We start from the raw sequence: 12465 nt of genomic DNA on the forward strand, positions 1-12465 counted from the left end.
GCAAAATAGGAGTTTCTGGATATTTTCTGGGAATTGTTGTTCTTCAGAAATATGGTATCTTGACGGTCTTTTTTTCTAGCAGAATTCTGACTCCGGTAGTTAATTCTCCAAAAATCATCAAATATGCAAAAATAGAAGGAATAACATGAGTATCATCTCTAAATACGAAATATATCAATGAATAACAGTATATTATGATATAAAATAGTGATGCAAATTGGACGTATCACCCCCCGTCGATGAGTATGAAGAAGAGGCCAACGAGGACGAAGGTGAGGAGGAGGAGTTCCAGGATGAGCTGATCGACGCCGACATCGGCGTGCCCACGATGATGAACAGGTGGACCAGTGGCACTCGTGGTCCTAGGTGGAGGTCTTTGGAGGATGAATGTCTCATCGACGCGTGGAAGCAAGTGAGCTTTTGCCCCATCATGGTGCCAACCAATCCTCCGGCAAGTACTATAAGTGCATCCTTGATTCATTCAATGAGAAGAAGAACTATGGTGAGTACGCCACCATCAATATGATCCTTAACGAGGGCGCCCTCTCCCACCGTTGGAACATCATCAAGGCGGCGTGTAGCAAGTTCCATGGCTACTATGAAAAAATTAAGAGCCGGAAGGAAAGCGGCAAGACGATGGTGGATTGGGTATGATCTATGTCCATTTGGTGATGTCTATTTCATAATGCATCATAGTGTATCTATTTGATGGTGTTCATCTTGTTCTATATCTTTTTATTGAATCATGTATTGTTAGATGCTCGAAGCCCTCAAGATGTACAAGCACCAACACGAGGACAAAGATTTTCCCTTCATGCATTGCTTCAACAAACTACAAGGTTGAAAAAAATGGGATGACATCCGCTACACTCTCAACAAGGATGGGGAAGATGGGCCGGTCAATCCAGCCAGCCCCTCCACCGGGTGCCCCATTGGCAACAAGAAGTCCAAGGCCGAGAGGAATGCGGCGCCGACATTGGCCGCTATGGACGCCTCCCTCGAGAAGATTATATCCTCTTTCTCAATGGAGAACAAGGAAGCGGCGGATAGGGTCGCCGTCGTGTGGAAGGCAATACTAGACAAGCAAGACATGCAGATCAAGTTTGAGAGGGAGAAGGTGGAGGCGGCGAAGATGGAAGCTCACGCCGCCGCCATGAAGGCCACCAACGAAGCGACACAACTTTCATTGGCCAAGATGTCTCAAGAATCCAAGATCTTGATGGCCGACATGGAGAAGATGGACCCGTTGGCAAGGGCGTGGCACGAGATGTACCGCGAGCGCGTCGGCCAAGAGGTGATGGCGACGCGAGCTGCGTCGGCATCTCCCCCGGCACCCTCGACGTTCATGACTCCACCGGCACCGTCAACGTTCATGCCTCCCCCCGCACCGTTGACATTCATGCCTCCCCTGGCGACCGTGGATCCAGTTGCGGAGATGGAGCTACCGCCGGGGCTCGCCGACGATGAGGATGTCATCGAGGTTGCGCCTGCCCATGATCCCGTTCATCCGATCATTTGGCCTGGAAGCCGAAGTTGTTTTTTTGCAGCCAAACTAGATGGCGATTCGGTGGCCGTATGTTGGCCCAAATTTCATATTGTAAACCCTATTCGAATTTGGTGGCTGTGTGTTGGCCCAAACTTTAAATTCGTAAACTTATTCGAATTTCTATGCTTTTATTTGAGTTTTTAATTTAAATCATCTATCGGGGCTGTCGTATGGAGGGCGTCGGTGTGGGAGCAGCTCCCCAAATGGAGGATGTTGTGCCGGTGCCCCCACTCCCCCATACGACAGTGCCGGTACCCATGTCGGCGACTATTTGGAGCGCGCCAGTGGAAATGCTCTTAAGGCCTCCAGTTCCAGACAATAGCCGCAAGCTCCTAACTTACCGCACAAAACTAGCCCATGAGTCTGCGAACCTATTTCGACCAAGGACATGGGTACCGATATGGAAAAAAAAATCTCGGTTGGGGACTGTCAAATATCAGATGAGATTCTCAAATAAAATTTGAATTTCAAACTCGATAATATTTTAACATTTTGGGTATAATGTTTAGGGGAGAAAGAGTCGAAAATATTGGACAAATGAATTGGGGCATGGAGTTACAACGGAGGGGAAACACATATTGTTTACATTGGACTAAAAAACAAGCTTAAATTGAAATAAATTAAGATATTTTGCCCGATAAACTCATTTACGGAAGGTGGCTAAGAATTCCAGTTACCGGCCTGTAACTGCCGTATTTTACTCGGTAACCAGAATTGTTCAAATGCAATGATTGAAGTCACAAGGCAAACGAATTGTGCAAATGCAATTTTTCAAGGCATGAAATGTTTGCCACTAGGGCTCCTTTGATTCACACACAGGATTGGTATAAAAATTGTGTAGGATTTAGATCCTATGAAAAAAAATTCTGCACAAGTTGTTTGATTCATAGGAACATATCTTATATAGTAAATAATTCCATAGAAACCTTTTAGTGCAAATCCTACCGATAAAAAACATTAGGTCATACCTCATGGAGAATAGCCTTACTACAATCAAACACACTTCATCTTCCCATAGAAAGTAGGCATGACATCCCAATGTTATGTCTTTTTAATGGGATTTGCTAGTTCTTAGCTAGCAGACAATTAAGTTTATGCTTAGTTAAATTCCACACTGTTTGATTGCATCGTGATTCGTGTATATGAGTTATAAGTTGGGTTGCAACTGGTTTTTCTTAGTTGCAACTGAGTTTTTTTTCAGTTGCAAGTAAAGTTGCAACTACGACTTTTTAGTTGCAAGTGGGGATACAACTAAGAAAAATCATCCGAACCGTTAGATTTATTTTGTAATGAGTGTGCCTATGTATCAGAAAAGTGCAACTCAAAGCACATTTTTGTAAGTAACAGAAAAATCATCCGAACCGTTAGATTTATTTCGTAATGGGTGTGCCTATGTATCAGAAAAGTGCAACTCAAAGCACATTTTTGTAAGTAACTTAGACTAATGGGCTTCCCTAGCCAGCGCTCGACCGCGCTCGATTCCCCGACAAACAGAGGTACGGTCCGGAATCAAAGCACATTTTTGTAAGTAACAGAAAAATCATCCGAACCGTTAGATTTATTTCGTAATGGGTGTGCCTATGTATCAGAAAAGTGCAACTCAAAGCACATTTTTGTAAGTAACTTAGACTAATGGGCTTCCCTAGCCAGCGCTCACATTTTTGTAAGTAACTTAGACTAATGGGCTTCCCTAGCCAGCGCTCGACCACGCTCGATTCCCCGACAAACAGAGGTACGGTCCGGAATTCCATTTTCGTCTCTATTCCCTTTCCGCGCGGGGTAAAAATACAATGGCCTTTAACAGATTCGAACCCAGCACCTCTCGGGTTCATGCAAGCACACGCACCTAACCAACTGAGTAACGAACCTTTCTGTTCAAGAAAAGAAGACGCGACTTATTTGGTCTATATAATTTACGGGATATGTACAACTAAATAATAAAAATTATTCAATACACTTACGAATCATTGAGTTCACTTAAATTGTACAACGGCGAGGTTTAGCGATTCGGTCACCGATTCCGACCGCTAAAAAGAAAAATAGATAATTTGTTAGCTCATAATTTATCAACCATATGTTTGTTATTTAGCAATGATAAATGTGAAGTGTTATCAACCCAAAAAATTAATTTTATTTAAAATATTTTAGAAATATTTTAGCTCATAATTTATCAACCGCTCCGCCAGTTATGTATCAATGGTAAATGTGAAAAGTTATCGACCCAAAACGCTAATTTTATTTAGAATATTTTTAGGAACATTATTAGCTCACAATTTATCAACCGCTATGTTCGTTATTTAGAAATGGTAAATACGAAGAGTTATCAACCCGAAAAGCTACTTTTATTGAGAATATTTTAGAAACATGTTAGCTCATAATCTATCAACCTCTCCACCCGTTATTTATCAATGGTAAATGTGAAAAGTTATCGACCCGAAACTAATTTTATTTAGAATATTTTGGGAAAAAAATTAGCTCACAATTTATCAACCCCTCTATGCACTATTTATCAACAGTAAATGTGAAAAAATATCGATGTGATAAGCTAATTTTATTTAGAATAATTTGGGAATTTTTTTAGATCACAATTTATGAACCCGTATGCCCATTATTTATCAACGGTAAATGTGAAAAGTTATCGACCCAAATTTTTAATTTTTTTAGAATATTTTAGCGATTTTTTCAGCTTACAATTTATCAACCCCTCTTCTCGTTATTTATCAACGGTAAATGTGAAAAATTATCAACCCGACAGGCTAATTTCATTTAGAATATTTTGTGATTTTTTTTAGCTCAAACTCATCAACCTTCTTCTCGTCATTTATGAACGGTAAAATGTGAAAAGTTACCGACCTGAAAAGCTAACTATTTAAAAGTTATATTTATTTAAATTGCAAGTGGTAGTTCTTTTGAGTTACAAGTGGTTTTCCCCACCCATTATTTTCCCCTCTAAAATAATTAATAAAAGGGAATTGTAGCGGAGTTATATGAAAAATTGTTGCAACAGTAATAGGAGATCGAGTGAATTAATCGATTCCGCGCGTGGATCAGTACGTGAGCTTGCAGAAAGATTCAATCCATGATCCGTCGGTCGGTCGGCTGCTGCGTCTGATGTATATGCATTCAAAACAAGACGAGAGCAAATTAGCAAGGTGGCAGAAAATTAATACGGTACCATCCATTTCTAGCTGCAGCGATCCCACTAGCTAGCAATGCATTATCTTTAAACCTTGCGTGTTACATCAGCCAAACATGCATGCATTCAAAGAAGCCCTCAACAAATCCATGATGTGCAGTTTCGCATGAGCAAGATTTATGAAAGTTGGGACAAGATTTACCAGGACTGGTAAGTGACCTGTGCTCCAAGCAGAAGAGTGGATCACAAATTTTGGACTCACTCACGCATCTTCAACAGAGATGAGCGCCTGCACCACAGCGCTCATGCTCGGCCGCCGGCTCCTCTCCTCCTCCAAGCACGACAAGGCAGTCCCAAGCAGCACCTCCACCTGCGAACGGCTAAACTCGCCGGCGAGCCGTTCGTCCACGAGATCCTCCACGCTGCCGGATCGCATCTTCTCGCGCGCAGCCTTGGTGACGGCCCTGACATCCGTATTTTCGCCGCCGTCCGCCACCCTGACCCCTCTCACTAGCTCCAGCAGCACGACGCCGAAACTGTACACGTCCACCTTGTCGCTGACGTCGAGGTTCGACACCCACTCCGGCGCCATGTACCCCCTCGTTCCCCTGATCCGCCGCGTCGACGGGTTCGAGTTGTTCAGCCCGGCCGTGCGAGCACCAGAACCAGAACCGTCGCGCCGGCGGTCAAGAAGTTTGGCGAGCCCAAAGTCGGTGATCTTAGGCTCCAGATCACGGTCCAGCAAGATGTTCTCTGGCTTCATGTCGCAGTGGATGATCCACTGGAGGCACTCGCTGTGCAGATAGGCCAGACCCCTGGCCACGCCGACGGCGATCCGGAACCGCTGGCTCCACCCGAGGACGTCGTGATCGTCGTTGTCGTCGGGGAACAGCATGGTGGCGAGCGAGCCGTTCTCGATGAACTCGGAGACTAGGATGCGGTGCTTGCCTTGGGAACAGCAGCCGACTATCCTCGCCAGGTTCATGTGGTAGATCCGGCTGATCAGGCTCAGCTCCGCCTCGAACTCCTCCTCGCCATGGCAGCGACTGATGCTCGTCGTCAGTGCCTTGACGGCCACGACACGGCCGTCGTCAAGGATGCCCTTGTACACCACGCCGGAACCGCCGCGGCCGATCACGTCGGCGAAGTTCGCCGTGGCCTTCTTGATCGCCGCGTAGCTGTACCGCTGGAAGCTGCTCGTGAGGAGGATGAGCTTGTAGCCTTCGTCCATGGGGTACACCGGAGAGGACAGCCTGAACAGCCCCTTCTTGGAGAAGAGGCAGCAGCAGCCGAGCCCTATCACGACGGCCTCGACCACGAACATCGCAGACAGGAAACCGTACAGGTATGGCCACACCGGCTTCGCCGCCGCATCGCGGCCGTGGTCGTGTGACAAGGCAGAGACGTTGAGGAGGAGGACCCCTTGGGGGGTGCAGCCGGTGACGTTATCCTCCAAGAAGTGCCCCTGAAGCGGACCCTGTACATGATCTTGCCATTGGTGGACGTGGATCTTCGGCACGACGAAGTCGGCCGGGACCTTGATGTACACCGTCCCCGGCAAGCCTGGGAACGTCCTGCCGTTGAAGAGGACGCTCTTGAGGTAGCACTCCATGTTGCTGTGCTCCTTGTGCTGGAACCCCACGCACGAGCAGCGCTCCCGGCACCTCTTGGCGCACCTCGTCGAACGTCGTTCTCTCGCCGTCGCTGAGGTCGTAGCCCCAAAAGTCGGTATGCGGAAGCTCCATCAGCTTCGTCGGTGTCGCGCAGTCGTGCTGCCGGAACATCGGCAGGCACCCTTTACTCCAGTCGCTCCGGTCGGCGCGCTCGTGGCCTGGGGCGCAGACGCAGGACGGCGCCGGCGCGTAGAGGCACACCGCGTTGGCACCGCACACACCGTGGATGATGCAGGGGTTGCCGAACGCCATCCACGACACGGCCCACGTCCCTGTGGTCGCGTGCAGGCTGTAAGCCCTGAGGTTGCCGTCGGCGTCCAGCGTCAGCCTCCTCCTCATGCCGGCGGCGCCCAAGTCCGCCGTCTGGAAGTTGGCGTTGTCGCTGGAGAAGAACTGGCCCAGCGCGTCCATGGCGGCCTCGCGGGAGAAGTTGTAGATCCTGCGTTTGTTGTCGATGTAGTTGTTGTAGGGGCCGGTTGGGCCAGTAGATGCTGGAGAAGTTGCCATTGTCGTAGAAGAGGGAGAGCATGGCGTAGTCGCTGAACCCGAGGCTGTAGTAGCCGGAGGAAAGAAGCCGCCGCCCATCGCTGCCGCCATCGGCGGCGCGCGACACCAGGCGCGTCGTGGCCGTGAGCCGCTGCCTCGGGAGCAGTGTGTCCGTCGGGGAGTCGAAGCTCTGCCACAGCGTCTTCTTCCCGCTGGCATCCTCCACGACGAGGTTACCGCTGTTGCGGAGCCGGACGCGCGAGGCCGCCGGTGCGCCGGCCGAGCTGGAGTTCCAGACCGGCTCGCCGTCATAGTCGGCGAGGACGAGCGCGCCCCCGTGTTTGTCGAGCGTGAGGCGGGAGCCCTTGCTGTGGACGGGGCGCAAGCGGTCGGCGGTCCAAACGACGGCGCTTTCGTTGGCGCCCGCGCGCGAACCAGACGGAGAAGGTGAAGACCGTCGGGGACGCGCGGTAGAAGCCAGATCTAAACGTGCCGTCCGGCGAGCCTAGGAAGTCGGTCTCATGGTCCTCGACAGCGATCGACGCACCGCGGAGGAGCAGACTAGGGCGCGCTGCTGTGGCAGCGGGATGACATGGAAGCAGCAAGCTGAAACTGACAGTGATCACGAGCACTAGGATGATGGATCTCATCGTGGCATCACCTGGTGATTTGGACAGGACGCGCGGTGGAGATTACTGTTCGTATCTAAGTACGTACTCAGGTCAAGTCAACAGCTTCATTAAGCGTGTGATCCAAGATGAGATGGAATTTCTTGGTACTATACTACTTAAGCATAGATAGCACTTTACTCAAGGCCGGTACCGTGGCAGTGATCTGATTATTGTATTTGCATCGCGAGGAGTATGTTTGGTTAGTTGAATCTGAACTCTGGAAACTCTGAACCTGATGAGAAAAGATTGTCTTTTCACACAACTTGTCTCTTTGATTAGCAAAAGTTAATTTGAGTCAGCTCTTGGTTTGATGATATGTATCGTTGACTGACTTCTACCCAAATGCTTATACATAATCTCACTGTAGGAACACTATATTATACTACTTACAATATACTATACAGGTGGTCGAGTTGCCCTGCAGACTCTGCGCATCAGCCAATGGAAAAGCAACATGTAGTTTGACTTTGAGACAGCTTGCAAAATCGCAGTGAGTCAATGGATCATCATCACTTGCAAATAGCAACATGTAGTACCGAGAGTGCTTGATCTTGCGTCGTGCAGGCGACGAGGTTGCTCTTGATGTTGGTCGTCGGCACGTCTTGTGTCGCTTTTGGTGCTAGATCTTGTGGAATGCCGGCCTCTTCATCTCTGCAAAAGCGGCTGCTCCTCTCATAGGGGTTGTGGCGTCTTCTGTTTGACAATGTTGGAAAACAGGCTAGTTCGGCGCAGCGGGTTACCGTTTGTCTTGTGTTTGTGTGGTTGGCACCTTTGGTTGCACTTGCCTTATCATCGACAGGAGTTGTTGTGATCATATTGGGCGCGTTTGGTAGCATGGGCTCGAATCCTGGCTCACTGGCGCAGTGGTGCAAGCACACCTGCGCGTCCTCCAGAACGAGCCACGGGCTAAATTGACCTGTTGTTTGGTAGGTCGGGCTGCATCGGCTGGACCGAAAAGGGCTTTCTGTTTGTTTGTCTACAGCCAACCCGAAATCTCGATAGAGATGAGATTAGGCCTGTTTGGTACCATCCAGGCATGCCTAAGGTTACCTCTTCTCTACAACGGGTATCCTTACCATGCTCTCACCTCTCATCACACAGATATCAGTTCATGACACTTGCAGATTAACAAAGCTAGCAGTTCACGAAATCAGCCCTAGCTAGTACGAATTAAGTAACAGTATAATGGAACCACTAGGGCCTCTCCACAGCGATTTGAGATCCTTGACCGTCAGATTGGACGATCTAACGGTCCAAAATTGGTTAAGCGTTCCCCAACTGGCATCCCCTTTCCGAACTGACATTGTTACATCCCGTTAGAAAGGCCTATTTTCGTTCTAATGGCCCATTTTCATTTTAGGGCTGCTACTCGCAATGTTGTGTTCGGCCGCAGCACATTACTTGGGCCCGGAATAGTCCGCGAGAGGGAGGTTGGCCCGGCCTTTTGTTGGACTATGCTCACGATACCAGGCCAGCGTCGCCTCACCTCCTCTCTCTCTCTCTCTCTCTGCACGCCATAAAACGGGCAGCATTAAAGGAGCGAGGCTTTATGGTCTTCTCTGCGCTGCCGCCTCATCTTCTCCGCGAGATCTTCTAATTCCTCAGTGCTTCCATTTCTCCCAGCCTCCCATCGTTCTCCTGCCTTTTCACAAGTGGAGCAGCTGTTGTAAATCCACCGCGTGGATGTGGCGGGCTTAGGTCCCCGAGGCCACAACCAGCAGCGACCTAGGGTCACCCCCTTGAGGTGGAATACATACCCGCGTTGCATCTGGTTCTCAATCTGCCGGCGAAAAAAAAAAGATCTGTGTACGTGGTTGAATGGCAGGTTTAGATTCTCCTAATACATATTCGACATACGTAGTTTCTTAGTTGCCTGTTCATTCGTTTTCATGTATGTTCAACTAATTTCAAGTGGATGTAGTTTATGTTACTAGCTCAGTGTATTTTTTTAAAAAAAATTTGTAAAGGTAAAAAATATAGGTCTTGTTTACATAATCTGGAGAAACCTCAGAAATGATTTGTGAATCAGCAGAGCGGAGCTAGCGTTGTGGGCAAAAGCTAGGGTAATTCAGGTATGCAGCAACATTTTTAATTGTAGAGCACATTTATGCATCTTCTTATTTCATTTGATGGTCAATACTGAAGATAGCTATATAGAGGAGGCTCTTGTTTACTTTTTGTTTCAGGACGATTCATTGTTCAGTTTATCAGCAACTTGATTTGCCGGAGAAGTTGCCCATCTTATTCAAATTGCACCTTTGCACGAGAGGGATTTTAACGATAAAAATAGGTTCATGACCTTGCTCATTCTTAGTCTATTTGTTCTTCTTTATGTCCCAAATACTTGTATAGTGAAAAAAATCCATTTTCTGTGACTATCTGGAGCAACAAATCGACATGAAAATATTGGTCTAGGAGCAATTGCAATTATTTTCAGGAACGATGTGCTACCTCATCATATTATTGGAACTATGCTGAATATGGTCATTGGTGCAACTTGAGAACCCAATTATTTATTGTGGCTTCAAGGCTTCCAATACTTTTATAGAAGCAGTATGATTTCTACTATTCCATAAGACAGAGGTGAGGCTCGAACTCTAGGTGGCTATCTAAGCACCACATGAGCTAACCAATAATACCTGGAGGTCTTTATCACTATTCAATGTGACTCACTTCTGCTATCTATGCATCAACGTCGAATGCTCACAACCTATGCATTTCTTGAAACTCAGCATAGAGCAAGAATATACTTGAGAAGAAAGATCTGCAACTAGCACTCAGTGCTCTTAAAGATAGGCTGATGAAAAATAATGCGGTACACATTTCTTCAAATTACTTCAGATTTAATTATCCTGCTATACTAGCTATTTGTATTTCGTTTTCAATCTGCCAAAGTCGCTGAAAATTGATTTTGAAATTGTGAATCGGTAGCATCTATATTACTTACAAATTCATCTTTGTAGATCATGAGTTATTTTGCAACGGCTGGACATAAAAAAGGAAATATGTTATTAGTCTGCTTCTCCTAAAGTAAGTTTATGTCCAAAATTGGAATTTGTGGCCATATGTACAACCGGGGATCCACAATTCATTTTGATGCTACAAACTTTGGAAGGGAATGTAGAGCCTAAGTGTAAACTGCTCGCGTGGCTCCTCCTACACATTGAGGCGTTGACGATTGACAGGCTGACGGTCAGATGGAGTGATTACGATTTACGACCAGGTCTGACGCCTTAGCAACACAGAGTTTCTGCCTTTACGTTAAAATGTATATTCCAGAAGTAATTTCTTTACCATAGTTTTTCATTAAAATGTTTGTGCAGTACATACCTTAGCACGCCATTGTCCATTGACTTCTCTTGTTGCACAGAGTCTATATGCATGATTGCACAGAACCAGCTTCTCTTGTTGTATTCTCCTTTTGCTGCGGACACTCAGGTAGTGATTTCCTGTTTAAATTAGCCCATGACCATTTGGTGTTGTCCCAGAAAAAGAGTGACGGTTTCTTTCTTGCTTCTACTAGGGATCAACCTCAACTGTTGATGTTTAGGACAAAATAAATGATCAGATTGCAAGAGTTTATATTTTTAGTTGTGGTCCATCTTGATGTTACTGCTCCATTAAGCTAAACAATACCGCTTCAAGACAGCTGCTTCATTAATTTTTAGCGCCTTATACCTATTATTGTATACCAACCAGTTTTGTTTTTATCCAGAGTAGTGTATCAAATTGTTCAGAGTATACTAAAAAGTTGATATTTACTTGGACTTGTGTCTTTCTTGTATCGTGATTTGAAATGAAGAATTCTTAAGTTCATGTTCTTAAGATTTTTAGACTAAAATGGTTCTTCACTCTTGATATTGTGTATCCTTTTCCTGGGATTAAGTATACTGTGTTAAGATCTTTTTGGCTGTATATGCATTTCTAAACAACCTAATTTAAATTGTTCCCTCTGTTGTTTCTTTTACCTAGAAAATAGGAATATGGAATTTTATGGAATATTAGAAAATATAATTGTTCGAATGAAAATGCAATGCAATAACCCACTATCTGCAAGTTTATATTTCTCAATACTTCCGATTAAAATAGATATTAGTAAAAAATGATTTATATTTCCCATATGACATTTAAACCATCAATAACATCTCAAATATCTCTATTATTATGTATCTCTCTCATGATGACGGGCGCAGCAACGCGCGCCTCTATGTTCTAGTGGTAGTTCATAACACGATGCTCCCTAGCTACTACGAATGACAGTTTATCATCACGGGGTAGTTCAACATAATTAAGGGGGGTTCTTCTTCTTCACTTCTTCTTCAGTTCTTCTCAGATGGTGGTGTTGCCTCTGACTTCGCACATTGCGTCTGCCCACTCTTGTCTCTTCTCCTTCCAGCCATCATTGTCGCATGCGTCCACGCCATGGCCGGTCTCTACTTCATCAAAAGTGACAACCTTTTCGAAGAACTCATCCTCGCCCCAACCTAGGATCCAGTTGTGAAGAATGCAGCAAGCAAGGACCAGCTTTACTTGAGTGTCAAAAGTGTTGAACGGTTTCTGGTCAAGGACTTTGAACATGTTCTTCAATGCAGCAAAGGCCCTCTCAATGGTGACTCTAAGGCTTGAGTGTCTCAGATTGAACAACTCTTTCGCATTCTGAGGTCGGTGCTTCGCAGAGAGCTCGTTGAGGTGGTACCTTCTTTTCCTGAAGGAAGGTAGAATACCAGGTCGGCATGCATATCCAGCATCTCCAAGGTATAACTTACCCTCAGGGATTTGCAACCCATCATGCCTTACAAGCTGTCGGCCAGGATGCTCGCATCATGAGCTGAACCCTCCCACCCAGCAAGCACGTAGGTGAACCTCATATCGAAATCCACAACTGCTAGTGTTGGAGATATGCCCAAGAGGCAATAATAAAGTGGTTATTATAATATCTTTATGTTTATGATA

The 12465-nt window shown here is 46.2% G+C and overlaps 1 pseudogene; it reads right to left on the minus strand.

The window, feature by feature from the left end:
- Positions 1-4944: 4944 nt before the first annotated feature.
- Positions 4945-8348, minus strand: LOC124690401 (annotated as a pseudogene).
- Positions 8349-12465: the final 4117 nt, after the last annotated feature.

The sequence above is a fragment of the Lolium rigidum genome, chromosome 2 (assembly GCF_022539505.1).
Source record: "Lolium rigidum isolate FL_2022 chromosome 2, APGP_CSIRO_Lrig_0.1, whole genome shotgun sequence".
Lineage (NCBI taxonomy): Eukaryota > Viridiplantae > Streptophyta > Magnoliopsida > Poales > Poaceae > Lolium > Lolium rigidum.